Raw genomic sequence first — 27,453 nt, 5'->3', positions numbered from 1 at the left:
GATGTTGTTACTGCCTATGGTGATGAATAGAGGAGGTCCGGGGTGGGATGACCTCTGTACCAACCCTACCCCTGCTATTCTTAATGGTGTGATCTTTGGTTATTTCATTCCTCTGTGCCTCAGTTTCCTAGTCTATGAAATGGCAATAATAACATTTGAATGTTAGCATTACTGTATGGATTAAATGACCTAACACATACAAAAACCCCTAACAGCACCTAGCACCCAGTGTAGGTACTCTGTACGTGTTAGCTATTATTTGCAAGGGTTGAGCAAACACCAGAAAAATGCTTGGCTGAGATTACCTAAGTGCCTTGCCAGGGTTCTGTTTTTCTGTGTCATTCCATTCCCTCAGCATCTCTCTTCAGTAGGGAGGGGGCAGCATTACCCACATTTTACAAATGGTGGAACTGAGCCATGGAGAAGCAAGTGGCAATCCGGAACTAAGACCTAAGTTTGTAGATATGAGGAGGGGTGCTCTTCCAGGAGACCATGAGACCGTTCACTGGAAGCAGCTAGAGAGCCCTTGTGAGGCTGTCAGCAGTGACCCCTGGAGGCCGCCTCTTGGCCAAGTTTCGCCACGGATGCTCAACAAGGTCACGGCTGTCTCTGACTCTGAGATGAGCTCGGGCTATGTCTTCCTGGGTATTTTTCATACCAACTCTCGAAAAAGCCATATAATGGGGTGAACGGGTTGCCAGCCAGAAACTGTCCCTTTGGCTTTCTACTCGCCCTGTGTCTTTAAGCCTGGGGTGTATTGGATATACACCTGAGTCACCTGGTGCAGGCCTTTCTTCTGCTGAGCCAGGGCCATAAAACATTTGAGATCTCCAAGATCTTGTAAAGCATCTGTGTCTAGCCACTCCCCCAGCCTATGGCACCCATTACTTCTGCAATCGTGGGCAAAAGATCTACAGAAGTGCCTCTCCCTCACTGCCTGTCTAAGCTGGCCAGGGGGCAGATTCTGTTCTCTTCAAGACTGGCTGTGCAGGTGCAGCTCACAAAGAGTTCCTGGGTGCCGGGAGTATTCCGCTGCCGGAATCTGGACTGTTCAAGAGGAATCGGGATTGCTTTCCTTTTCTGTCCACTAGAGGGCTGCCAGAGGGGGATGGAAAAGGCAGAGCCTTAAAAACATACCATGCTGCTGAAATTTCAGCAAGAGGGGAAAAGAGAGAGCGCGTGAGAGGAGAGAGAGAGAGAGAGAGACAGCAGAGCAGTCCCAGGCTTCCTCCTCTCGTTCACGTCAGAGGCAGGAACCGACTGTGCTAAGGCTGTTGGCTCAACATGCAGAGACGGAGACAGGGGCAGACGGCGCGAGAGTGAGAGGAGAGGGGGTGCTTCCTGACCCAGGGGATTGCCACGAGTGGAGCAAAGCCACCTGACTTTTTGATCTCTTCGTTTGCCTCTGCTGTCTCCTTGCACTCGTAGCCCTGCCAGCTTGGGTTTCGTTTCTCCCGTGAAGCCTCCTCTCTTCCTCTCAGAAGAGGAAGGAGAGGAGAAGAGAAGGGAGAGAGGTGGGCTCTCTAGGTGAGCGCATCAGCTGCTTCCAGCCCCAGCAGACAAGAATCCTCTTCCCAGGAAGCTCCTCTCGCTCCCCGGCCGCCCACCCCCAGCCCCGGTAAGTCCAGAGCACTCGCTCCTCCGCTTTCCTCCCCAGCGTGATTTCAGCACCAAGGAGAGCTATGAGATGCGTTCTGGTCTGTGTGTGTTTCCTGCCAGGCGTCTGGCGCTAAGGTTACATCTCTCTCTCTGTGCTGCCGGGGGAGCCGGCTTCTGCGTAGGGAAAAGCAACGCACAAAACTGTGTCTGCTGAATTGAAGGGGGATGATGTGGACGCGGGCCTTGCCGGGTGCGTGTGTGTCTGTGTGTGCTGTTGCATAAGACAGGTGAGGTCGGAGCTAAATTGCTGGTGGCTTCTGCTTGTCGCTGTGTGTGCAGCTGTTCTTTTTGTATGTAGATAAGAGAGAGGATGGGGGGATTTAGTCCTGCACCTTCTTTAACTCTTTCCCGACGAGCCCTCTGTGGTGGGAAAGTGTTGCAAAGGAAGTCTGCCTGGGGGAGAGGGGCTGGAAGTGGCGGAAGAGTTAAAAGTTATGCTTCTCTGGAAGAGCTCAGAGGAGGTGGTTCTATTAAATGTCAATTTCCCCAGGATTCTCTGGGTTCTTGCTGTGGAGAGAGCCCAACTTGACCTTTTACTTTCTTTCCTGGTGTGAACCCCTGGCAAGTGAGCAGGTACAACAGGTGAGCCTTGGGCTGGGGCAGCATGAGGCGCTGAAGTCTCTCTGACTTCATGATGGGAGGAAAATAGCAGCATCTTGAACTGTGCAGAGATTGGCCAATATGGGCTATTCTACATTGGCAAGGCGGCAGGCGGTCTCCTCCACTTTCTGTCATCCTTGGCTGTGTATGGTTGGAAAGAGGACAAAGTCTGTCCTGTTCTGCTTTCTGGGGCACCTGGCACTGAAAAACAGCTCATAGAAAGGTTTGTCTCCACATAGCAAGGGAGCCAAAACTGGACGTAGACTGGCTCCTGGCTCAGAAAGGCTAGAAGTGGTGCTATGTCCTCCAGTACCGAGGGGCTCCACCAACAGGAGCTCATCACTGTTACTACATCATTGCTACTACTTTTTGCAAGGTACTTCTTTTTCCTCCTCCCTGACTCCCTGAAGTACACTGTATCAATTCTCTGCATCTGCCTTGGCTTTCCTGTGGAGACACTATTGGCCTGCCCCTTCCAGACCTGCCCAGAGCTACTTGAGTGGGTCCGTTCAACAAGTGATGTCGGGGATTTTCTTCTGTTGCCTGAGTCTCTCTGGGTTTTCTCCAGCATCCCTAGCCCCTTAGGGGTTTTTGAAAAGATGTGGCCTCTTATAAGAGCAAGCCCTGCCTTGATTTTGCTCCTAACTTTTTATGGGTCTGGCTGCTATCTTCAGGTGTGTCCAGGCAGGGAAACACAGGCTGGGGGTTCACTCTTTGCAACCCTGAACCATCCCTAGTGGGGTGTTTTTTTTTTTTTTTTGGTCTTGCTTTGAATTCCACACCCTGGACCCCTCCTCCAAGATGAAGGAAATATGCTATCACTGGCTGGAGATTCTTCTGGTGAAAGACAGAGTTTTCCTTTTTACAATGCTCGGCATCAGATCCAGAAATCTTAGCATCTCCCTAGAATGGCAGGAAGTAGAAGGCAGTCAGCAAGAGTGTGAAGTCAGAGGTTATCACGGTAGGGAAAATGATTGAAACAGACAAATGCAGAGCACCAGAAACCAACACTGACTCATTCATATTTCAACTGCTCCTGTCCTTCAAATTCCCCAGTCTGAATGAGGGAGTAGATGGATTGCTGCATGATATATCTATCTCTCAGTGTTTTTTGTTTAAAAAATCATGCCCTTGCAATAGGCGCTGTCCAGCGCTACTGTGTATTACTGAATATGCGGTACTCATTATATATATTCATAATAGTGGTCATTATTTCATTAGTGCCCCTAAGTTTTCTCTGAAAGAAGCACTTAATGACATTATTGAGCCCATTTTATAAATGGAGAGGCATAGAGAGACTGCTAGGCCTCAGGGCAGCAAAAGCAGAAATAAGACTCCTGATCCACTAACGTGCAGAAGTGCTCATTGCGGAAGAGCAGGGATGGATTGCTCCTCGGTGAACAGCTTTGCAACCAAGCCTTTCAGATAACTCCATGTGGGGCAGGGGCTTCCGCCTAGTGAAGAACGAGAATCAGGCTAGAGCCCCAAGGTGCTGTTGACCTTTAGCTCTCAGCCAAGAAGATGGGTCCAGGAGCAGAGTGAAGGCCAAGAGGTTGGTGACCTCCACGCTGAACTGATGCCATGCTCTGGATAGCGACACTGACCTTGCCCCAGAAATCGCAGAGGAAGACACTTTTCCCATCACACACTGCCGTAGATATCATGGTTTGGGATGCTGGCTAACTTTTCTCTCCTGTGACCCTTCATCGAGTCCTCTGTGGATCAGAACATAGGGAAGGTGCCTAAAGAGCAGGAGCAGGAGATGGTTGGGCTCCAACCATGATAGAAACCCTACAAGAAGGGTGGGAAACTGGAACCCAGCCCACATACAAACCCAGAAGTCCCAGGCCTCACAAATGGCCAACATTCTGGGAAGGAAGGCACTGGGCTCTGCTATGCAGCCCTCCTTCACTGTCAGAGGCTGTCCTGGGGTGCCTCTGGGATCCCAGCGGATGGGAGATGGTAGAGAACGGGAGGTAAGGTGAAGGCCAGCACCCTGCCCTGTCCTCCACAGCCATGCTTTCCCTGGAAAGGGCCTCTGTTGCTTTTTTTTAAAATCGATGTATAATTTGAATCTAACACAATGTACTGGTCTTAAGTATCCAGATTAGTAAGCTCTGAGTATTGTGTACACTCATTTAACGTCTACCTCAAACAAGATCTACAAAAGTTCCTTTATGCTTCTTTCCAATCAGTCTTTCCCTCCCCTAACCCTATCACCTTCAGACTTCTACCACCATAGCTTACACTGCTACGTTATGTGGAGGGTATGCATTGCTGAATTTATTACTTAACAGACATGTAATGTAGACCCTAGACTTTTAAGAGAACATCTCAGAGTTCTGAGGTTATTCTTTTTTTTTTTTTTTTTTTTTTTTTGACAGGCAGAGTGGACAGTGAGAGAGAAAGACAGAGAGAAAGGTCTTCCTTTGCCGTTGGTTCACCCTCCAATGGCCGCCGCTGCAGCCGGCGCACCGCGCTGATCCGATGGCAGGAGCCAGGATCCAGGTGCTTTTCCTGGTCTCCCATGGGGTGCAGGGCCCAAGCACCTGGGCCATCCTCCACTGCACTCCCTGGCCATAGCAGAGAGCTGGCCTGGAAGAGGGGCAACCGGGACAGAATCCGGCGCCCCGACCGGGACTAGAACCCGGTGTGCCGGCGCCGCAAGGTGGAGGATTAGCCTATTGAGCCACGGCGCCGGCCTCTGAGGTTATTCTTATCCTGATACCTTGCCTGTTCAGTTCTCTTCTACCCGGTATCTAGTTGAAGGATCACTGGGTAGAAATGGGACATGTTGTGTACAATTTGAGCAGGGAGTCCTCAGCCAGGAAATCAGCGTTGCTGTCCGATTAACTAGCAGATCAGTCTTTAGTGGACTTCAGAAGGTGTCCAGGTAGATCACAGACTTGTTCATGTACGTACTCAGCAGGCAGCCATGTCCTCCACCTCCTCACCCAGGGACTTTGCCTTCACACTTTCTCCCCAGGCTTTGCCCTTTTCTGGGTTGGCCTGCCTCAGAGAGTGTACCAGCCAGCTCTTTCACGAGAAGGTGCCTGAGTCATCTCTCCCAACTGGGATCCCACAGAGCTCAGTGTAGGTCATGGCAAGTTAAAAGACAGCCAGCATGAAGAAATCCTAAGATCTAGGGAAAAGTAGGTATGGAAATACCAAAGCCAAGTGACAGTCCGGGGGCCAATCCCAGTGGGTGATTTGACAGAAGTGCAGAGGTATGCCTTTGCCCCATCTCACTTATGGGCTTTATTAATAAAGATGAGAGTCCCTGCCTAACTAGAGTTTCATCTTCTTTAGAGCAGTTCTAGTGGGGAAGGGAGACTTGGAAGAGAATTGTCTAAAAGCTGTTTCCTATCATCTGTGAGAACACTCATCTTTACCTTGGAATATGACTGTAGACCAGAACTATATTGACTTATTTTGAACACAGCAAGTAACCAGTGTGTCAGTTGGCAAAGGGAATTCAATAGCCTTGCTCTTTTCTTCCATTTCCCCCATTTGCTGTTTGAACCGTTTTTAGGTGTACAGTTCAGTGGCATTAGAGCATTCACATTGCTGTGCTACCATCACCACCACCTGCCTCCAGAACTCGCTTATCTTCCTAAACTGAAACTTGTACCCATTCAGCAATAACCTCGTTTCTGTCTCTCCCCAACCATGGACAGTGAACACCACTATTTTCTGTCTCGGACAATCTGCTCTCAATGTCTCATGCAAGTGGGGTCATTGAGTGTCTGCCTTTTGTATATAGCTCATTGTACTTAGCATCATGTCTTCAAGGTTCATTGTTGCAGTGCATGTCAGGATCTCTTTGTTTTTACAGTTGAATAATATTCCATTTATGTGTAGATTACACTTTGTTTATCCATTTATCAGTGGATGGGCACTTGAGTTGTTTCCTCTTCCTGTCCTCTAATTTCAGCCAATTGTTCCGGCTTTACTTTCCAGCAAAAAGGGAAGGGAGACCCTCTGGGCATGGCTCTCACTTGCGTTGAAATTGTACCCTTTTCCCAGGAAGCCCAAGCAGGCGGCTTCCTGGAGGGAAATGGAAGGGGACACATGGGCTTGACACACATGAGTGAACGGATCCATCGCCTGCATGCAGACCTCACTGTTAAAGTGCACAGCACACACCACCTCAGTGAATCGGGACCTGCTCCGTTCCCCCTGAAGTGCCCCACTCCTATCCCAGAGAGGCAGCTGCAGGCGGGGGGAGAGGCACAGCCCGCATGAGGCGGACACATCTCCGGGTTACACGTCACGGGTGACACGCCGTCATAAAGGAAGGAGTTCCGGGTCAGTTTACTGAAGGTTCAGCCCTGATGCCCTAGGGACCACGGTCTCTAAAGCAGAGCGCTCCCAGGCTCACTCCAACAGCTTCTCTAATAACAGCTCACGCTCAGCGACAGGTGACTCAGTGAGAGGTTGTTACTCAGACCCAGAAGGGATTCACAGTCCCTTTCAGCTGATTGGGTCCTTATCCTACTGCATGGAACAGAGGTGACAGAGTCCACAGCGTTGATCCTGCGACAGTGTCAGCCCAGGATGGCTGGCATTTGGATTTTGGTCTTTGATCCTCATTCCCGTAAAAGCCCTGGTAGCTTGGATGTTTCCGTTGTTCAGCGATGGTGCCAGCCAACATTTGCTGAGTGCTTCCCAGGACGTTGAGCCAAGTATTTAGCACACAGAATGCCCTTCACGAACTGTGTGCTTTCGTTACTACTAAATAAATACCTTAAGCACTTAATATCACGTAGTGGCTAAAACGTTACGACATCTACTATTATCCCCATTTTACAGACGAGGGAGTGGAAGTCCCATGCTGCTAAATGACCCGCCCGGCTGTTTGCAGCTAAGCAGTGGGAGTGCTGGGACTCAGTCCCATTCGGAGGCTGCGTCTCCCTGCTTGTTTGTGTTGCCTTTGTCATTCGTTTGGCGCTAGGGAAGCATCCTCGTGACTCATCTCAGGCTTCTTCAGAGGAACTTGACGCCTGGCACTGCTGCTCCTCTTTCTGGGTGAAAACTTCTTGCTGAGATTAGGGAGTCTACCAGGGACCGGCCCATGGTGGGGCTCAATAAAAGCCCAGTAAAAATAAAATAATAATAAAAGCTCAATAAAAGCCGCTGCCAGCCTCGCGGAGTGATGTGAACCTCACAGCCACAGAGCGCCACATTCCTGTGGATGGTCTGCTCTGCTCAGCCGAGTGCAAGAATTCCCATGTTTTCAGTGGTGATAATAGTAACAGCAGCTATGTTTTATGTGCACTCCTGATGTGTCCAGCTCCGCGCCAGGTTCTGCAGTGAGTGTCTCACTTGGTTCTCACAAGGATGGGTGAAGGAGCTCTCCTGTTTTTTGGTGGCTGCTGTATGAAGGCCCTGTGCTGGTGTGGAACACACACTCTCTTAGTTAACCTCCCAACAACCCAGAAGGAAAACCTTCCCCGAAGTGAGAAAGGGAGACCCTGGTCAGGTGCAAACATGAGCTGAAATAATAACAGGTGTTCCCCAAGAAGATCTAGAGAGAGGACACACAGATGGGAAAAAACAAACCTTCTGAAAGGTTCAGAGAGGTTAACTGGCTTGCCCCAGGTCACACAGCCAGGAGGTGGAAGGGCTGGCTTGAACCACATCTGTCTGAAACAGCCCAAGTTCTTCCCCTCCTCTCTGCTGCTGTCTCTCAGGCACAACCTCTCCCACTCTGGGCGCCACCCACACAGGACCCGCAGCGTGAAGGCAGCAGGAGCGGGGGCTGTGAGCAGGAAAGGGAACTGCAGAGTCCTGCTGCCCGTATGCTGGCTCTGGGACTTAGGACAGTCACTCAGGCTGAGTCTGAGGCTCCCCTCGTCCCCATCAAGGAGGCCATGAGTTCTTGAAGGGGTTGTGTGGGAATTAAGTGGGGCATGAGCACAGAGTGCCCCGGACGGTGCTGGCCTGGAGCGTGTCCGCTGTGAGCCGCCGTGCCCCTTTCTGTTTAATGTGGCCTGGGGACTGGATGCAGCCTGGGGTACTTGGCACTTTAACAAGCTAGCAATTAGCTGGGCTGACCTGGATTTTATGTGCTCCTCAAGAACTAATGGGTTGGGCTGGCCCTTGTTTTACATCACCTTGATTTTAGGAGCATGTGTTGGGCTATTTTTTCTTCTACTCTTCGAGCACCAAGAGCCTGACAGGCCAATATTTAAACATATCTGAAAGATGCCTCTTGCCAATTAATTACCTGGGAATTGTACCAGACTGAAATTAATTCAAGCCTTCGGGAGACACTGGTTCTGAGCACGCACCAGGCCACCAAGAACCTTTGCCGTCCTCCTCTGCCTTCCCCTCCCTTCTGCTCCTTCCACCGTTCTGAGTTTTATTTATGAAACATTTCCCCTTCCTTTATAATTATGTTTTCCATAAGAAGAACATTTAACAGCCACCTCCTGGCCGGGCTAGAGTAATTGTCTGAATTTTTTGACGGCATGCAATTTCGAAGGCCGGGGTTTATATGGATTACCCTGAGTTTATCTCCGCAAGTGCATCAGGAGAGAAGCCGCTGCCAGCCTCGCGGAGTGATGTGAACCTCACAGCCACAGAGCGCCACGTTCCTGTGGATGGTCTGCTCATCCAAAGGCATTTCTGTAAAACATACACCTTAACGAGCCGTGTCTGCCGGCCTGCCCTGTTTAAACACCTCCTGACGTTCCCCGGTGAGCTCTGTCGATTGCAAGGTCAGCAAAGGCACCTGAGCCACTAGACAGGTGTGCAGAGGAAATCAGCCGACAGCCCCGTGCCCCCTCCGCTTCTTTCCGGCAGCCCAGCCAGCTGTGAGCCAGGGGCGGAGGGCAGCTCTGGCGACAGAGAGGAGGGCAGCGCCAGGGCGGAGAGCCCCTGTCAGCTCGGGTGCAGGGGGCGAGCGTGGCCAGCCGGGCAAGGGGACAGGGCCCTGAACACTGGAGACCTACAAAGGGCCATGTTGAAAAGGGCAGAAGCCACAGTGGTGTGCAGGGGCTGTCCCCGCACAGTGACCCCAGCTGTGCCGCAGAGAGATGGAACTTAGAAAAACGCAGCTGTAAATCCTGCCCTTCAAAGCCGTATATATTTATAGAGACATGAATGAAGTTTAATGCCGGTGAAACTCACTATAAAGGAAAAGACTTCATCTGTATCTGTAGCTCAGGTGCGGATCGGCGCGGGGCCTCCTGCCTGCCTCAGCCCCGAGCCCTGGGCACCGGCGCTATCACGTGCAGCCCAGCAGCCACTCGGGGCGGCCCCCGGGGGGTGGGAGAGGCAGGGTTCTCTCCAGCGTCTGCAAGCGAGGGGCCCGGCTCCCATCTCTCCCCTTATCTCCCAGGGCTGTTGAAAAGCAGAAAGGAAAAGGGAAAAGCAGTAGCAGAATCCAGCGGCTTCAAACAGTCAGGAGTCTGGCTTTAAATAAAACGATTTGAGGAGGGCCGGCTCTTATCCGCCTCGCGGGCTGCCAGGCGCTGCTCCTCGCGGCTCCAGATGGGCTGTGACTGCAAGGCCTGTCTCAGCAGCCACGTGCCCCATGCCATCCCTGTAGCCCTGCCTTCCTTGCGGCCCATGCCAGGCAGGCAGACACAGCTCAGGAAGCCCCGCCCAGCAAGTCTGAACCCTGGCCTGCCACTCCCCAGCTAGCTGTATGGCTGGTGGTCATCAGGGTGGGAATGGGGAATTTGCTCAACTTCTCCGAGCCTCCGTCTTCACATCCATAAAATGGGCTAAGTAGTTCCCACCTCTCCGAACTGCTGTGTGGTTCAGTGGGGTGTCGTCTTCCACGTGACACACAGCGGGCCCTCAGCCCATGGTGGGCGTGCCTGTGGCAGAAGGGTGCCGTCTGAGTGTGGGAATCAGGAGTCCCAGGCTGCTCCATGGATGCTCTCCCCAGGGGCGGGGGAGGCCCCGGGGGGCCGAGACTGGCTGCAGGGGCAGGAGCGTTCTTGAGAGAGGCCTGGAGCCTGCCTTTTGCTTATATTGTCCCCGGCTCGCCTGGGGGCTGCAGAGGCCCCAGCTGGAGCCCTGGAGCAGCATCTCAGAGATAAGCTTGGCCATGCACGCGAGCTAGGTCTCCACAGGGCTGGGCCTGTGCAGGGACCTGTCTGCGTCCCTGTCCACCGCTCCCGGGGAAGATGACAGCTGAGGCCCGGTTTCCCTGGGGCGTGTCTTAAGGCGACTGGTACTTCCTTCTTTACCCTAAGAGTCAAGGAGCCTTGCTGGGGGCTGGAGTTTCGTCCTGGGTCACCTCCCTCCGAGGGAGCGGCCAGTGGAATATTCTGGAGAGGGAAGGGTGCTGCTGCTGATTGGGTGCTGATAGGTGCTGACCAGAGGTCAGGAGACCACCATCCATCTATCGCATATGTTTGAACAGTCTGAGGCCAGTGTGTTATTAAAATGCAAAGTGAGAGTGCACCTGCCCTCCTCCCGCTCCGCCCTTTTTGGCTTGGTGTTTTAGCAGCTCAGTCCAGTGGGAGGGGAAGGCTCAGGCAGCTCCCCGCCCAGGCCGGGAGGGAGAGGGGAGGGAGAGGGGAGGGAGAGGGGCTGGAGCCCCACAGGGCCCTCGCGGCTTCGCTCCAGCCGCAGGGGCTCTCCCTGCAGCCTGCAGCCACGACCTGCTTTGTGACTGGCAGCTCAGAAAGCAGGCAGGTGCTGGGACCTCCGAGCACACACCTGTTCCACTGCCTGGTGGGGTCCTGGGGGCCTCTGGTGGCCGCCGGGTCCCTCCGGACACCCCCTAGCTGCAGCGGTGGGAAGCCCAGGAAGGAGGCCTGCTCCCACTCCTTGGAGCGTGCTGCCCTTTTCCTTCTAAGTTTTTAAGGTCAAATGTTGCTTAAGGGGTTATTCACCAGAGGCAGAGCCTGCCAGAGAAGGAAGATAGCATTTTCATTTTTGAAGTTTTGCATCTCATTCAGGTGTCCAGCTCAGCAGCCGGCCTGCCCAGACCCGGTCAGTGATGCAGGAGGACCAGCAGGGAGCGGTTACCCCAGGTCTGCCTGGAGGGTGATGAGGCTCTCCTGGGCTCATCCAGAAGCAGCTCTGTGTCTCCTGCTCAGTAGCATGATAAGCCCACATGAGCAAGGAAAACAAACAAAAAAAGAACCTAATGTCCGGCCATGATCTACATACTTCACAGACAGAAACTACCTGATCTATATTGTCACCTTTGGAGGGCGGGGCTACTACTGTTCCCATTTTACAGGTGGAAAAACTAAGGCTCAGAGTATAGAATTTGCCTGCAGATGCACAACAAATGGCAGAGCATGGATTGGGCCCAGGGACTCTGCACTTGGGGACCATGCTGTCCCCATGATCCCCGGTGCCCGAGGTTGGTAAAGGACACGGGGGAGGGGTGGAAGTCAGTGCAACTGTTAAGATGCTGCCTGGGGAGCCGGTGCCCTGAGTCAGAGTGCGAGGTTCGAGTCATGGCAGCTGCCATCGCCTTCCTGCAGTCGCACCCTGGGGACAGCCCCTGCCACCCGTGTGGAGGACCTGGATGGAGTTCTGGGCTCCGGCTTCAGCCTGGCCCTGCCCTGCTGTTGCGGGTATTGGGGGGGGGGGTGGGGGGCGAGAGGTGACCAGTAGATGGGAGACCTCTCTCTCTTTCTCTGCCTTTCATATAAAGTAAAAATAAATAAAATTAAAAATTAGTAAAAAAAAAAAAAAAAAAGCTGGAGAATCCCAGTCCTCAAAAGCACCGCTTCGGTTACTGAGGTCAAACCGAGAGTGAGACCACAGGGGTCACCCTCCTCCCCCAGGGCCCAGTGCTGTGTTACTGAGGTCAGAGTGAGATGGGAGGGGTCACCCTCCTCCCCCAGGGCCCAGTGCTGTGTTACTGAGGTCAGACTGAGATGGGAGGGGTCACCCTCCTCCCCCAGGGCCCAGTGCTGTGTTACTGAGGTCACTGAGAGTGAGACCGGAGGGGTCACCCTCCTCCCCCAGGGCCCAGTGCTGTGTTACTGAGGTCAGAGTGAAACAGGAGGGGTCACCTCCTACCCCAGGGCCCAGTGCTGTGTTACTGAGGTCAGAGTTAGATGGGAGGGGTCACCCTCCTCCCCCAGGGCCCAGTGCTGTGTTACTGAGGTCACTGAGAGTGAGACCGGAGGGGTCACCCTCCTCCCCCAGGGCCCAGTGCTGTGTTACTGAGGTCACTGAGAGTGAGACCGGAGGGGTCACCCTCCTCCCCCAGGGCCCAGTGCTGTGTTACTGAGGTAGAGTGAGAGTGAGACTGGAGGCGTCACCCTCCTCCCCCAGGGCCCAGTGCTGTGTTACTAAGGTCAGAGTGAGATGGGAGGGGTCACCCTCCTCCCCCAGGGCCCAGTGCTGTGTTACTGAGGTCAGAGTGAGATGGGAGGGGTCACCCTCCTCCCCCAGGGCCCAGTGCTGTGTTACTGAGGTCACTGAGAGTGAGACTGGAGGGGTCACCCTCCTCCCCCAGGGCCCAGTGCTGTGTTACTGAGGTCAGAGTAAGACTGGAGGGGTCACCCTCCTCCCCCAGGGCCCAGTGCTGTGTTACTGAGGTCAGAGTGAGACTGGAGGGGTCACCCTCCTCCCCCAGGGCCCAGTGCTGTGTTACTGAGGTCACTGAGAGTGAGACCAGAGGGGTCACCCTCCTCCCCCAGGGCCCAGTGCTGTGTTACTGAGGTCAAGGTGAGATCGGAGGGGTCACCCTCCTCCCCCAGGGCCCAGTGCTGTGTTACTGAGGTCAGAGTGAGATGGGAGGGGTCACCCTCCTCCCCCAGGCCCAGTGCTGTGTTACTGAGGTCAGAGTGAGATGGGAGGGGTCACCTCCTCCCCCAGGGCCCAGTGCTGTGTTACTGAGGTCACTGAGAATGAGACCAGAGGGGTCACCCTCCTCCCCCAGGGCCCAGTGCTTTGTTACTGAGGTCACTGAGAGTGAGATGGGAGGGGTTACCCCCCTCCCCCAGGGCCCAGTGCTGTGTTACTGAGGTCAGAGTGAGACTGGAGGGGTCACCCTCCTCCCCCAGGGCCCAGTGCTGTGTTACTGAGGTCAGAGTGAGATGGGAGGGGTCACCCTCCTCCCCCAGGGCCCAGTGCTGTGTTACTGAGGTCAGAGTGAGATGGGAGGGGTCACCCTCCTCCCCCAGGGCCCAGTGCTGTGTTACTGAGGTCACTGAGAATGAGACCAGAGGGGTCACCCTCCTCCCCCAGGGCCCAGTGCTGTGTTACTGAGGTCAGAGTGAGACCAGAGGGGTCACCCTCCTCCCCCAGGGCCCAGTGCTGTGTTACTGAGGTCAGAGTGAGACTGGAGGGGTCACCCTCCTCGCCCAGGCCCAGTGCTGTGTTACTGAGGTCAGACTGAGACGGGAGGGGTCACCCTCCTCCCCCAGGGCCCAGTGCTGTGTTACTGAGGTCAGAGTGAGATGGGAGGGGTCACCCTCCTCCCCCAGGGCCCAGTGCTGTGTTACTGAGGTCACTGAGAGTGAGACCGGAGGGGTCACCCTCCTCCCCCAGGGCCCAGTGCTGTGTTACTGAGGTCAGAGTAAGACTGGAGGGGTCACCCTCCTCCCCCAGGGCCCAGTGCTGTGTTACTGAGGTCAGAGTAAGACTGGAGGGGTCACCCTCCTCCCCCAGGGCCCAGTGCTGTGTTACTGAGGTCAGAGTGAGATGGGAGGGGTCACCCTCCTCCCCCAGGGCCCAGTGCTGTGTTACTGAGGTCAAGGTGAGATCGGAGGGGTCACCCTCCTCCCCCAGGGCCCAGTGCTGTGTTACTGAGGTCAGAGTGAGATGGGAGGGGTCACCCTCCTCCCCCAGGCCCAGTGCTGTGTTACTGAGGTCAGAGTGAGATGGGAGGGGTCACCTCCTCCCCCAGGGCCCAGTGCTGTGTTACTGAGGTCACTGAGAATGAGACCAGAGGGGTCACCCTCCTCCCCCAGGGCCCAGTGCTTTGTTACTGAGGTCACTGAGAGTGAGATGGGAGGGGTCACCCCCCTCCCCCAGGGCCCAGTGCTGTGTTACTGAGGTCAGAGTGAGACTGGAGGGGTCACCCTCCTCCCCCAGGGCCCAGTGCTGTGTTACTGAGGTCAGAGTGAGATGGGAGGGGTCACCCTCCTCCCCCAGGGCCCAGTGCTGTGTTACTGAGGTCAGAGTGAGATGGGAGGGGTCACCTCCTCCCCCAGGGCCCAGTGCTGTGTTACTGAGGTCACTAGAGTGAGACCGCAGGGGTCACCCTCCTCCCCCAGGGCCCATTCCTCCTCCTGCTCCACTGGCGACTCCTGGTTTTTCCACAAGGCTGCATCTGATGCCTTCAAGATGGGAAGGAATCCAGTCTCAAAGCAAGTGAGTTTTCTTAAATGTGTTTTCTGTCATCCAGTCCACACGGGAGGGCCAGTTCTCTTCTGTCCACAAGAGCCTCGCTCACTCTGTGGTTTAGTCACTCTGGGGATTATCTGGACGCAGTCATCGCTGCCCACTCACTGTGGGCACCACTTTTGTCTCTGGTTGGCCATCGCACAGAGGGGTTCCTGTAAGGGACTCACAAATGCATGTTCTAGGGGAGCACAGGAATGGGAGCCCAACCTGCTCCTTATGGGGGTTCATTGTCCAGCTGTGGCGCTCTGAGCTGAGCTCCAGTGGCAGCCAGGGCCATGGGACGATGAGAGGGGAGCCATGTTAGGGTCGGCTGGGGGCAGGGCTCAGCTCAGTGGCAGCCTGGGCTTCTCCCATCCCTGGAGTCAGAGATGGAGACAGCAGCAGAGTGACAGCAGTAGAAGCAGGTGGGCGTGGCAGGCTTTAGAGCCACCCACAACATGCCAGACCCGGTGCCACCTGAGCCAGGAGGCAGACTCATGCCAGGGGAGGTACAGCGCGGGGAGCAGGCCCCAGCACCCAGTGGGGGCTTGGTTAGAAGCCAGCGGTTAGTTCTTGCGTCGGGTGCCGAGCTGGGATGCTTGGGGGAGGCATATCACAGCTCTGGGAGAGGGGAGTCCAGGCCTTGAATCCGTCCTGGGCTTACAGGAACTACCCCGAGGGGTAGGATGCACAGTGAGAGAGAAAGAGCATGAGTCTGGAGGCAGTGGCCTTGAGCTTCCCTCCCAGCCCCGCCCAGCTGTGCCCTTAGTGACGTCTCCTAACCTCTCCAAGTTCTCTGTTTCCTGTCTCTGACATGGGGATGATAGCAACTCTTGGGAATTCTGTGAAAATGGGAAAAGGCAACATACACAGGGCTCCTGGCGCTTGGTAGGTCCCCTGTAAGTGTTGATTTCCTTTCTCCTAGGAGACATAATAATTTCTCACATTTTTTTCTACTTCTTACTTATCGTGGTACCACATGTGGTCTGAAATGCCACTGGTGAAGGTAAGCAAAAGGACTACAACTGATGACTCCCATCTCACAGATGGAAGGATAACTATAGAGTTACAGGGAGTTACTCAAGGCAGCACGGGAATATGCGATAAGCCCGAGATCACAACCTTACTACCTCGTGCCTTGCCCCTTGGCTGTGTCGTGATGGGGCTTGCCACTGGGATCACAAACGTCAAGCAGGCACTGCCCAGATGCCCTGGGGGCAGAATCAGCCACCGCGGGCTCTGCTGAGCCTCTGCAGATACAGGGACAGGGCCTGCTGTCTACAGAAGCTTTGGCACCAACCGCTTGAGCCATTTCATGTCTACCGTGTGTTCTGGAGTGGTGCGCCCAGCACACTGGTGGTGCGTGCTATGGAGGCCAGGTTCCCTGGGTGCCAGATAACCTTGGCCTTCCCATTTCACTCAAGCCAGACAGCTTGGTGAACCTGAGTCGCTCAACTCAGCCACTACACGGGACCCAGCTCCTGCCTCTTTCTACCACTAGTGAAAAGCATAAAGCCTACGGCAAGCAGGTGCTGCCGCCACACAGCTGCTGGAAACAGCTCTCCTCATCACTCTTCCACCTTATTTTTTTGTTTCTCACAGTTATCACCAACCAAAATAGCATATGTTTATTTGATGTCTTCCTTGTTGTCGATTTCCTGCCAATAGAATGCAAACTCCGTGAGAATAAGGACTTTGTCTTATTCACAGCTCCATTCACAGCCTGGAAGATGGTTGGTGTCCAAGAAATATTGGTTGAATGAGCGAGCAAATGAGTCTTCATCCAATAGCCCCTGTTCCAACAAGCGGGTGCTAAAGACTTGTCCACGCTACTCATTTCTGGAGCGGCTGGATGTGGGGATGAGTGAGACAAGGCCCCCCATCTTTGAGTTTCCCCCAATCTGGTTGGGGTAAGAAAAGGGGGCAACTGCCTCACTGCATAATGAAATGATAACATCTAAGGATCCGAGTGAGTCGTTCCACTTGGAGGATCCCATTGAGCTCCATGAAGATGGCAGAGGCTGTGTGTTAAGGTGCATGGGACTTTGTCAACCAGAGTAGAGAAAGGGTTCACTCCGGGTGGAAGGAGCCGCCTGTACAAGGGCTTAGGTCATAGACAAGGCATAGCAGAAGGTAACGAGAAACGGGATGCCTCTGAGACATGAGCACTGGTGGTGCTGAGTGTGGCAGTGAGTATGGCGGGAGGCGCTACTGAGGACGGGAGCTGGAATTTGGCCTCCGTTAGGGTGTCCAAGGAGAGAAGCAGCAACTGCTCTGGGCACTTTGGGAATGAGATCTTAAGAATGCAAGCTGGTTACCTCTTTCATCAGAGAATTAAAGCCACAGCTTAACCAATTTTTATCCACTATTGAGATACTGTTTTAAGTTGACCACATCTTCTACTGCAGGATTGTGAAGTCAGAAAGCAGGGGTGTGGACCTGGGGCAGATAGATGGGAGCTGCAGAGTCTCTTGGGCTCTCGTCTTTGATGGAACACTTGGGATTCTCTCCTTAGTAATAACCTGAGACCGAGTCTCAGGCACCCATGCCCAGTCCTCTTGTTCCTTCAGAAAAATGGCATCACCCCGTCAGAATACAGAGGTGAGAATACCTAGTGAGAATGAAGGGCGCAGGGAGGGAGAAGGAAAGAAAGGAGGGGGGAGAGGGGAGGGGGAGGGAGGGAGGGATGGAGGGATGGAGGGACGGACCGACCCTGAGACCAAAACTCTTGAATGCTCGTTCTGTTCCCTTTAACTGTGGCTTGAGAGACTTGTCTGTTCTGCTTCCTTGACTCCTTTTCTGGAAAGAGGACGAGGCTGGGAGGCTCCCAGGCCAGGGCTCCACTCTGGGGAAAGTGCTTCCCTATTGATTTGTGTGTCAGCAATTCAAGTGAGGGTATTTATACTGTGGCTGCATACCTAATAAAAATTTAAATTATCATTTAAAAAATGGAAGAAAGGCAAAAGATTCATCAAGGGGTAACCCCCTAAGGAGAGTAGGAAGCAGTCAAAGGCACTGCACAAGGGCCTTGAGTCTTCCCTCCTCCTCTTTTTTTTAATTTATTCTTTATTTTTTATTTTTGACAGGCAGAGTGGACAGTGAGAGAGAGAAGACAGAGAGAAAGGTCTTCCTTTTCCATTGGTTCACCCCCCAATGGCAGCTGCGGCTGGTGCACTGCGCTGATCCAAAGCCAGGAGCCAGGTGCTTCTCCTGGTCTCCCATGCGGGTGCAGGGCCCAAGCACTTGGGCCATCCTCCACTGCACTCCCAGGCCACAGCAGAGAGCTGGCCTGGAAGAGGAGCAACCAGGACAGAATCTGGAGCCCCGACCGGGACTAGAACCCGGGGTGCTGGCACCGCAGGCGGAGGATTAGCCAAGTGAGCCGTGGCACCGGCCTTCCTTCCTCCTTTTGAATGCCTCTCCCTCACATCCAAACAGCTCTGGTTTCAGACCTTGGCTTTACTCTTGAGCCGTAGAGCTTGAGTAAGTCGCAGTAAAATTTCTCTCTGAGCCCTTCTGTTCCATAAATAGGAAGAAACATGGCATCTCCAACTACCGTCATTCATGCAAAGCTCTTGGACACAGCCTAGTGCACAATAGGTACCTGACAGATGTTTCTTCCCTACTCCTACTCTCTCCACAGGCTCCCATAGTCAGGTCCTTCCTCAGAAGTCATACCTGGTAGCCTGTTAAAATCTGATTGCAGCCCATGGCTGCATTACTTGAAAGGCCACTAAATTGCACCTATGCATAAGTGATTGATAAGGAATTAATGGATCAGGTGGTAGCACTATGGGAAGCAGAAGGCAAAACTAGAAGGAAGCTTTCACAGGAGGATGTCAGAAGCCAGGGAGGGATACTGTGGGTGATGGGGCTTTGGCAGAGTCCCTTAAATCATGCCCTTAGGATGCCACCTCCCAGGGTCACCTGTAAGGACATGAGGTCAAGAAAGCAGGGAGTGGGCATCTCCAATCTTACTACCAGCATCAGAGGGCTCATCTTACCGGTGCCGTGTTCTTGACCTTGACAATGCCCAGGAGCCATAGGGAGTGGGCATCTCCAATCTTACTACCAGCATCAGAGGGCTCATCTTACCGGTGCCATGTTCTTGACCTTGACAATGCCCAGGAGTCGTAGGGAGTGGGCATCTCCAATCTTAATACCAGCATCAGAGGGCTCATCTTACCGGTGCCATGTTCTTGACCTTGACAATGCCCAGGAGTCGTAGGGAGTGGGCATCTCCAATCTTAATACCAGCATCAGAGGGCTCATCTTACCAGTGCCGTGTTCTTGACCTTGACAATGCCCAGGAGTCGTAGGGAGTGGGCATCTCCAATCTTAATACCAGCATCAGAGGGCTCATCTTACCGGTGCCGTGTTCTTGACCTTGACAATGCCCAGGAGTCATAGGGAGTGGGCATCTCCAATCTTACTACCAGCATCAGAGGGCTCATTTTACCGGTGCCATGTTCTTGACCTTGACAATGCCCAGGAGTCATAGGGAGTGGGCATCTCCAATCTTAATACCAGCATCAGAAGGCTCATCTTACCAGTGCCATGTTCTTGACCTTGACAATGCCCAGGAGCCGTAGCTTCTCCAAAGTACTGATTCGGGTTTCACACCTTCTACTCCAGCACTCTTCCTCTGGCTCTAGTCCTCCAACTCCAGCAGTTACACAGTTCCAGCCTCTGGCCCTGCCTCTTTCTAGCCACCCACTGCCCCACTCTGACCTCTCCTTACCAGGCTTAACACACTACCACCCATCAGCACCATTAATCCCTTGCAAAAACCTCTCCGGACTTCTTTTCTGGTGCTCACCTGGCAAAACCTCAACCTGGGTAAAGCCTGTTATCGGCCTAGCCACGCTTGCATCTGGACAACCAACTGCACATTGCTGGAGAAAACAGTAATGACTGTGATTCCCAGATGAGTCCTAGAAACAGTTCAGCAGTCTCCCCGCGCTTCTCCAGTAAGTTCCCTTTCCACTCTCCACAATTTCCTATCCTTTCCCCAAAGACCACAGCCTTAGCTTCCTAGTCTCCTCCGAGCTGATGGCCAGTCGTCCTCGCGTGCTCCAGGGACGTGCATCAGCAGTTATCGCCACTCTTCTCCTGGGTCTCCAGGCCTCACTACGTCATTTACTACTTCATTATCTTATAAATGTGCTCCCTCAAAAAAAAAAAAAATCATGAAAGCCTGTCTTGACACTACTCACCTTGCAGTTCCTACCCTGTTCCTCAAATCCCACTGAAGGAAAGCCTTACTGAAAACGTCACTGCCCCAGTTCCCGTCCATTCTCTCTCCACCCACTCACTCAGGCTTCCATCCTCTTGCCGGGACCCCATGACCTTCACGTGCCACATCTCCTGGTCATTTGTACTTGACCTCTCAGCAGCACCAGGCACTTCTTCCTTCCTTTAAACGCCTGTCTTCCCTTGGCTGTGGTGGCAGGCACTGCTCAGGTCCCCCTGCCTCCCATTTCAAAGGCCTCTGCTTGGTGGGTTCCTCTCACTGCACTCAACCTCTGAAAATTAGATGCTCTAGCATTTGGTCGTGGGCTCTTTCTCTTCTCTTCTTTCACCTGAAGTGACTTTGCATCACTCACACACCACGGACTACCAAGGCTGTACCTTTAGCTCTGCATCTCTCAGGAACTCAGCCCAGACATCTCAACGCTCCCCTCTGGCATCTCACTTTGATACTTAATAAAGCTCTTCAACTGAATGTTGCTAAAGAGAATTCTTGATTCATTGGCATCCTAAGCTCATTCCTCTTCTGTCTTTCTTCTCAGTAAAATGTACGACGTCTACCTAGTTGGGCAAGTAACACAAACTGGAAGTGACTGAACCCCACCTCTACTGCTGTCACCCTGAGTTCTCACTCAAAAGCTGCCAGATACTCCCATGATTCCACTCTTCCCCTGGAGCTAGTAACTAACATTAAGGTGACCTATTGAAAATTTAAATCTGGTTACATTGTATTGCTTCCTTTCCTTTTTTTTTTAATTTTTCTTTTTATTTTTTTGACAGGCAGAGTGAACAGTGAGAGAGAGAGAGAGACAGAGAGAAAGGTCTTCCTTTGCCATTGGTTCACCCTCCAATGGCCGCCGCAGCCAGTGGGCTGCAGCCGGCGCACTGCGCTGATCCAAAGCCAGGAGCCAGGAGCCAGGTACTTATCCTGTTCTCCCATGGGGTGCAGGGCCCAAGCACTTGGACCATCCTCCACTGCACTCCCTGGCCACAGCAGAGAGCTGCACTGGAAGAGGGGCAACCAGGACAGAATCCGGCGCCCAGATCGGGACTAGAACCCGGTGTGCCGGCGCCGCAAGGCGGAGGATTAGCCTAGTGAGCCGCGGTGCCGGCCTCCTTTCATAAAAATCCTCTAGTGATAAAACTGAAGTGTTTTAGCATGATCAACAAAATCCTACATACCTCATTGACTCCATTGTATATCTCTCTCTGCCCATAAACGTGGTTCTATTTCCTGCTTTTCAAAATGCCAGTCTCAGGCGCTGCAGGACTTTTGCCATATCTGTTCCCTAGAATTCAGAGCAATGTGAGGCAGCATCTAATTCAACTCTCCCGTTTTAGAGACAAGGACATCAAGGCTAGAGACGGGAGGTCTTACAGCAAGTCGAGTCTCTTGCCTGACAGCACAGTGAGGTGTGTTGAGTGAGCCTGACCTGAATGTTCCATCTTTGTTTCACCTTGTGAATTTCCATCACCTTCACCTTCAGGGAGACGTGGGTCTGGGATTTGGTTGAATCTCAGCTGTGATTTTAAGGAGGGTCTACCAGGTCGACCTTACCTGCTGTTGTAGAAATTGCAGTCCGTGAAAAGTATTATGGAGAGATTTGGGATTTGAAAAGAAATAACTTATTTGTTTCTTCTATTTATTGGAAGAGGGTAGAGAGAGAGAGAGCTCCCGTGTTCTGATTCACTCTCCAAAGACCCATGGAGCCACGAACTCAATTCAGGTCTCCCACATGCACGGCAAGGACCCAGCTATTTGAAACATCACCGCCGCCTCCCAGGGTATACATTAGCAGGAAGCCGAAATCAGGAGTGGAGCTAAGACTTGAACTCAGGTACCCCAAAGTGGGATGCTGGCATCCCAACCGGCATTTTAACTATTAGGTCCAACACCCACCTCAGGATTTTGGATTTTTAAACAAAGCTCTGAGGATACAAAGTTTCTGGGCAGTAGGTAACTCCCTAGACCAACATCACCCCCTTTTTTTTTTTGACCCCACATGCACTGTTCAATGGATAACAAGGCAAGTGGTCGTAAGAGCTGCCATGGTGCCTCTTAGGCCCCTTACGAGAGCCTGGCCCCTTTCCCTGGCACTGTCCAGGAGGAGCTGGGTAGAGAGGAACTTCACTGTGTCTCCTGTTAATCTGTGGACTCTCTATGCCCTTGTTTCCACTTGGCTGCCCTCTTGCATGCCACATTGGGGCCCATTCAAGCTGGTTTCCTTGGCCCTGCCCACTCCCACCTCTCTGCTGATTTGCCTATAATCAAGGGTTATTTGTCCATCAAGATTTACTTCACTGAAAAACAGCTATTACTTTGAAGGATTTCATTTCATGCCACCATATAAATTATTCTGAAAAAAAAAATAACAATATTTTAACAATACCTAGCTTTTGTGATAACTTGTGATCACATTTTTCTTTCTGTTTTTTCCTTTATATTCTGTATTGCTAGCCTGGCTTTGGGCTTTAAAAGTCTACACCTCCAGTGCAGATCCTGCTCAGCCATTTGCAGACTTGCTATCATCAGAAAGGGTGTTTGCTTATTCACGGAGCATATTCTGCTTTGCATATGTGCTTTCTCGGAACACAGACAGGAAGGTAAATGTCCTTCCCAGAGAAGACTCCCTGGACGGTGTCCCCGGACTCTGATTTTACTACATGTACTTTAGGACATGGAAGAGGGATATTTGGGGGGCTGTTTGCCTTTCATATGGACACTCAGCCCATCTTCAAGATGGAGCACATCCTCAGTCGATTTTTTAACTTAAACAATTTTAAGCAGGGGTCAATGTTTTGTGTGGTGGTTGGGAGACCACATTGGACACCCCTATCGCATATCAGAATGCTTGGGTTTGAGTCCTGGCTCTAATCCTGACTCATTTCCCACGAATGGGTGCTCTGGGAGGTAGAAGGTGATGGCTTGTTTATGTAGGCCCCTGCCACCCATGTGTGCAGACTCAGATTGAACCCTGAGCTCCTGGCTTTGACCTGGCCCAGCCCTAGCTGTCCAGGCCTTTGGGAAGTGAATCAGTGGATGGGAGGTCTCCTTCTCTCCCTCTCCCTCTCCCTTTCAAATAAAAAATGAAAATAATTAAACACTTTTTAAAACATTAATCATCTACATCTGGACTTCATCCTACATCTTCAAACACCCCCCCCCCCCAATCATACTGTTGTCGTTTATTTCCTGGCCTCGCACAGCAGGCAATGTGTAGCATACAGTAGATGCCAAAATCATCTGTTTGAGTACAGATTTGTTGTCTGGTGTGGGTTTGACCTTTTATTCTGTATCTCAGTCACCATTGAAATGTTCTTGAGGATTGATGCTTAGCCTACTCAACAGCACTAATAGCCTTATACATTCTCCTTATATCATATTTGCTATCATATATATAAATAACCCATTTTCTTCTTCAGTTACTTGCGCATCCTATGGAAGAAGTGCTGGAATCCCCGTGCTGGCTCCCAACCACTCTAAACTCTTTGTCCTCGTTGCCTGTTTTACGTACTTGGCGCCTTAGCAGCTTCCTCCCATCACTCCACTTCTGCCTCCATTAAACACTCTGCAATGCTGGTTCCACACGACAAGCCCTCAGGTGGGAGGCACTGATGTTCCAGCACAGCCCTGGGTTCTGATATCCTGCAGCCACAAAGGCATCTGCGCTCACCAAGCTTACTTTCTAGAGGAGACACACAGCAAATTCATCCTCAAGCTCACTTGACTTCACCTCCTTAATTTCGCTTACATCTGTCCATTTACTCCCATCCCCACCCTGCTGGATTCTTATTCAAACTGCGGTCCCATCGCTCCTCTACTAGCTCCACCCCACACGCTCTCTTGCTTTCTTTTCTTTTCCCCAAATCCTGATGCTTTATTCTCTTTTCAGTGAAGAGTTCCAGAGATACCGAAGTCATTGAACAAGTGTGGCCACGTGGATGTTTTGGGAAGCACCTGTTGTTTGGGGAGTAGACTTTAAGGTGGTGGATGTCATATTTATTAGGAACCCTGATGATGCTATTTTGAACGTTGCTGTGGGTTTCATAGTGGTGGCCGCCAGTGCTGGAGATGGAGGCAGCTGTGGTTTCACATGGGTGAAAGGCACGTGTTGGAAATCCTAGTTTTGGACTGGGAAGCCCAAGATCCAGGTGCCAACACATTCCAAGTCTGGCGAGGGCTCACCCTCTGCCTCACAGACAGTGCCTGCCCACTGTGTTCTCATGTGGTGGAAGGGAGGGGCCTGTGGCTTTTTTCCAGTCTGGTCCCTGCACTTTTGTTGGAGACCTCATCCATATGTTTATCTGACCACGTTACTGCCCTCCTAAAACCTCCAAGCACTTCTCATTTCTCTTTGGACATAAACACAAACCTTTTTAAAAAAAAGATTGATTTATTTATTTGAAAGAGTTACACAGAGAGAGGAAAGAGAGAGAGAGGTCCTCCAACTGATGGCTCACTCCCCAACTGGCTACAATGGCTGGAGCTGCACCAATCCAAAGGCAGGAGCCAGGAGCATCCTCTAGGTCTCCCATGTGGGTACAGGGGCCGAAGGGCCATCTTCTACTGCTTTCCCAGGCCACAGCAGAGAGCTGGATTGGGAGTGGAGCAGCCAGATATCAAACTGGCACCCATATGGGCTGCTGGCGCTTCAGGCCAGGGCATTAACCTGCTGTTCCACAGCGCCGGTCCTAACAAACCTTAAATGAGGCTCTGCCTGCTCCAGCCCCCGCCCCTCTAACTTTGTAGCTCCCCACTCAGCTCCAGCCACACTGGGGTCCCCAGGTTCTGCTCTACCCTTACTCTGCACTCCCGCCCTTCGCTTCCCTTCCGTTCCACACTTTCCTTCCTCATCTAATTCGCCTGCACCTGCAGATCTCAGCTCCGATGCCCATTCTAGCAGGAAACCATCCTGGATCCTCAGACCCAGTAGTGTCACTTTGGTTCAGCTGTGCGCTCCCAGGGTCTTGCCCAGTTCCTGGGGGAGTGGCAGATCCTCAGTAGGCCTTTGGAAACTAAATGAATCGAGGGAATGCCCAGGTGGACTCCAGATAGGTGTGGCCGGTCATTATGAGGACTGCCCATCAAAAGGGGGTTGCAAATTAGGCAGCGGGCTTGCGCTGCCTGTGGCGAGCAGGTTCCAAAGCATCTGCCGCTTTCTTCCCCAAACTTTAAACAAAGGAGGTTGAGCAAGCCAGGCGAGGAAAAGATTATGTTTGTATATCTGTGCATTTATCTATTTATGCATCTAACTGTTCATTTATCTATCTACCCAACCATGTAATAGAATATAGATATACCCCTATTAAATATTCTAGAAAATAGAGCATTGTGCAAGAACAGGGCGAGGAAAATGGTTCCTGTCTCATAAGCAGGCATCAGTGTTGGCCTCTGTTCATGACCTACAGGAATAAACCCTGTCCCTGTCAGCAACTTGGACGAGAAGATGGTGAGAAAATAAACTGTGTCTCGGGGATTTGATTCATGAGGGAGAAAAACCGTGGCAGGATCATGGAAACACATGAATTATTCACAATTCGGAGCGAGCGGGGAAGTGGGAGGAGGAGGAAGAGAATGACCAGGGAAGGAACACCAGGAAGAGAAGCTCTCAGGGGCTGGGGGTGGGCGCAAGTGGGAGCAGCCTCCCGGGGGCCAGCCCAAGGGGCAGAGGGACAAAAGCCACCTGTCACTGGCAGGTGAATGGAAAACACCTGGGGGACGTGCGCATGGCCTGGCCGTCCTGGGCTGGGTAAACTGAGGGAGGCTCCCTGCTTGTGAACCGCAGTTTGAGCTGGAGTAGCCTCCTGCAGCTCATGATTGAGTTTAAAAATAGACGCTGATGCTGGCCCGCAGCTGTCCTGTGATTGCAGGAGCAGGGACAAGTACAGCGGCCTGGGGTGGGGGAGGCTGGGCTGTGGAGGTGAGAGAGAGGCTGTCACCCGCCGGGCAGCGTTTGCTCCCCGTGTGTTTGTGAGGAGGGTGGGGGAGACTTCGACAGGAAGAGACAGAGGGGCAGGTGAAGATGGACATCAGGCTCTGAGTAATGCAGAAGCAGGCTGGAGAGACGCCCAAGTTCATGTCAGGAATGGATTTGCAGCTACGTTGCGTCCATGGAGTCAGTGGGAAGGCAGCAGGTGGAGTGTGGGCGGATCTGGCTGGTTTGCACACCTGGGTGGAGTGGACACAGCAGCACCTATTCGGCTCCCATGTAGATCCCTGCACATCTCGGGGTGCCCACGTGTGCCCCTTACTTACTGTGTTTCACGGGACTCATAGAAATAGGTCTGCAATCAAAGAGCTTACCTTCTAACTTGAGAGAGAGAACAAACTTGTAAGCGAATAATTACGTTTGAACATTTTAAATACTGAAAAGTGCTAGGAGGGCAAATAAGGTGCTGCTTGTGTGCTGGGTGGTAGGGAAGGGGCTGCTTTGGGAAGGTTGGCCAGGCAGTGGGATAGAAATTGAGCCCAGAATGAGCAAGAGCCAGCTCTGTGTAGCTGGGGGAAGACTACAGCAGGAAGCGGCAGAGACACTGGATGAGCAGGAGACGATCCCAAGTCCAGGTCCCCTGCTCTCACTGAGCCTCAGTTTCTCACCTGCGGCATGAAAGCCCTGGACAGAATGATTGCTCTGGCCTGCTCGGTGTGTGCCAAGGTGTCAGGAAGTCTTCACGGACAGGGTGGGACTTGAGCTAGACCTTGAAGGAAGAACCTCAAAGCACTAGGGAGGTGGTTTGAACCTGCACCAAGGGTTTAATGTTTCTGAAGCCTTGGAGAGAGCACAGTGGGAATGCAGTCCCCCTTCCTGCATCGGGCAGGAAGCTCTGTCCCGACGCAGCCACGCTCAACTCCGCTGCTTCTAGAAGCGTTGCTGCAAGCTAACAAGTACCTGCTGCTCCCATTGCGAAATACCTCTTCGGCCATTCATCTCATTATGTCTCTTAAGATGGATACCAAAGCTACAGCCTACTTCCACATATGCTTCCTGTGCTTGTCTAGAAACGTCTTGTTAGGAGGCAAGCAGCAAGTGCAGGGCCAGGCTTTGGGAGGTGTCCCGGGAGGTGAAAGGATCTAACAGGTTGTGGTTGGGTCACTGCCTTTGTCCACTAAGACTGACGTAAACAAAATACCTTGGTCTGGGTGGCTTGAAGTTAGGAATTCATTCCTCACTGTTCCAGAGGCTAGAAGTCCAAGATCAAGGTGCCCACCAATTAGGTGCCTAGTGATGGCTGCTTCGTCACCGGCAGAAAGCCCCGTTCCCTTCTGCTTGTTGTAAGGACACTGATTCTCTCCAGCCAGGGTTCCCCTATGAGGACCTCACTTACTCTGCATTGCAGACAGCCCCTGAGTAACAATAGCTCGACTTGGTGTGACAGCCGTGCGTTCCGTGGAAGCTGTTCGTGGAATGCTGGGTTTTGAGGCAGCGCCATGCAGTCTGATGCTCTTCTGTGGTCCCAGGCAGTGGCAGCTCCCAGTCAGCCCTGCCATCCATCATGGGGGGAAGCAACCCCCACTCTACCGTGTGCTGTGATGCTGAGCTGGGAGGCATAGGGGGTCAGGCGCCTCCCTTGCACTTTGGATGTGTGACATCTTCTGTTTTCAGTGGGCTTATCAGGCAGGACAGA

At 52.6% G+C, this 27,453-nt stretch overlaps 1 protein-coding gene across 3 annotated transcripts in view; it reads left to right on the top strand.

The window, feature by feature from the left end:
* The first annotated feature begins 1,106 nt into the window (after positions 1 to 1,106).
* The window catches only part of TNR (tenascin R), a 432,700-nt gene continuing 406,353 nt past the window's right edge, over positions 1,107 to 27,453 (top strand). For all 3 annotated transcript variants that reach the window (XM_070077163.1, XM_070077161.1, XM_070077162.1), the window contains exon 1: positions 1,107 to 1,618. The gene's annotated coding sequence lies outside the window, so the exon portion shown is untranslated. The remainder of the gene's footprint in view (positions 1,619 to 27,453) is intronic.

Source organism: Oryctolagus cuniculus, chromosome 7 (assembly GCF_964237555.1).
Source record: "Oryctolagus cuniculus chromosome 7, mOryCun1.1, whole genome shotgun sequence".
Classification (NCBI taxonomy): Eukaryota; Metazoa; Chordata; class Mammalia; order Lagomorpha; family Leporidae; genus Oryctolagus; species Oryctolagus cuniculus.
The sequence above is the reverse complement of the archived record's forward strand: the minus strand, read 5'-3'. Positions and strand labels throughout refer to the sequence as shown.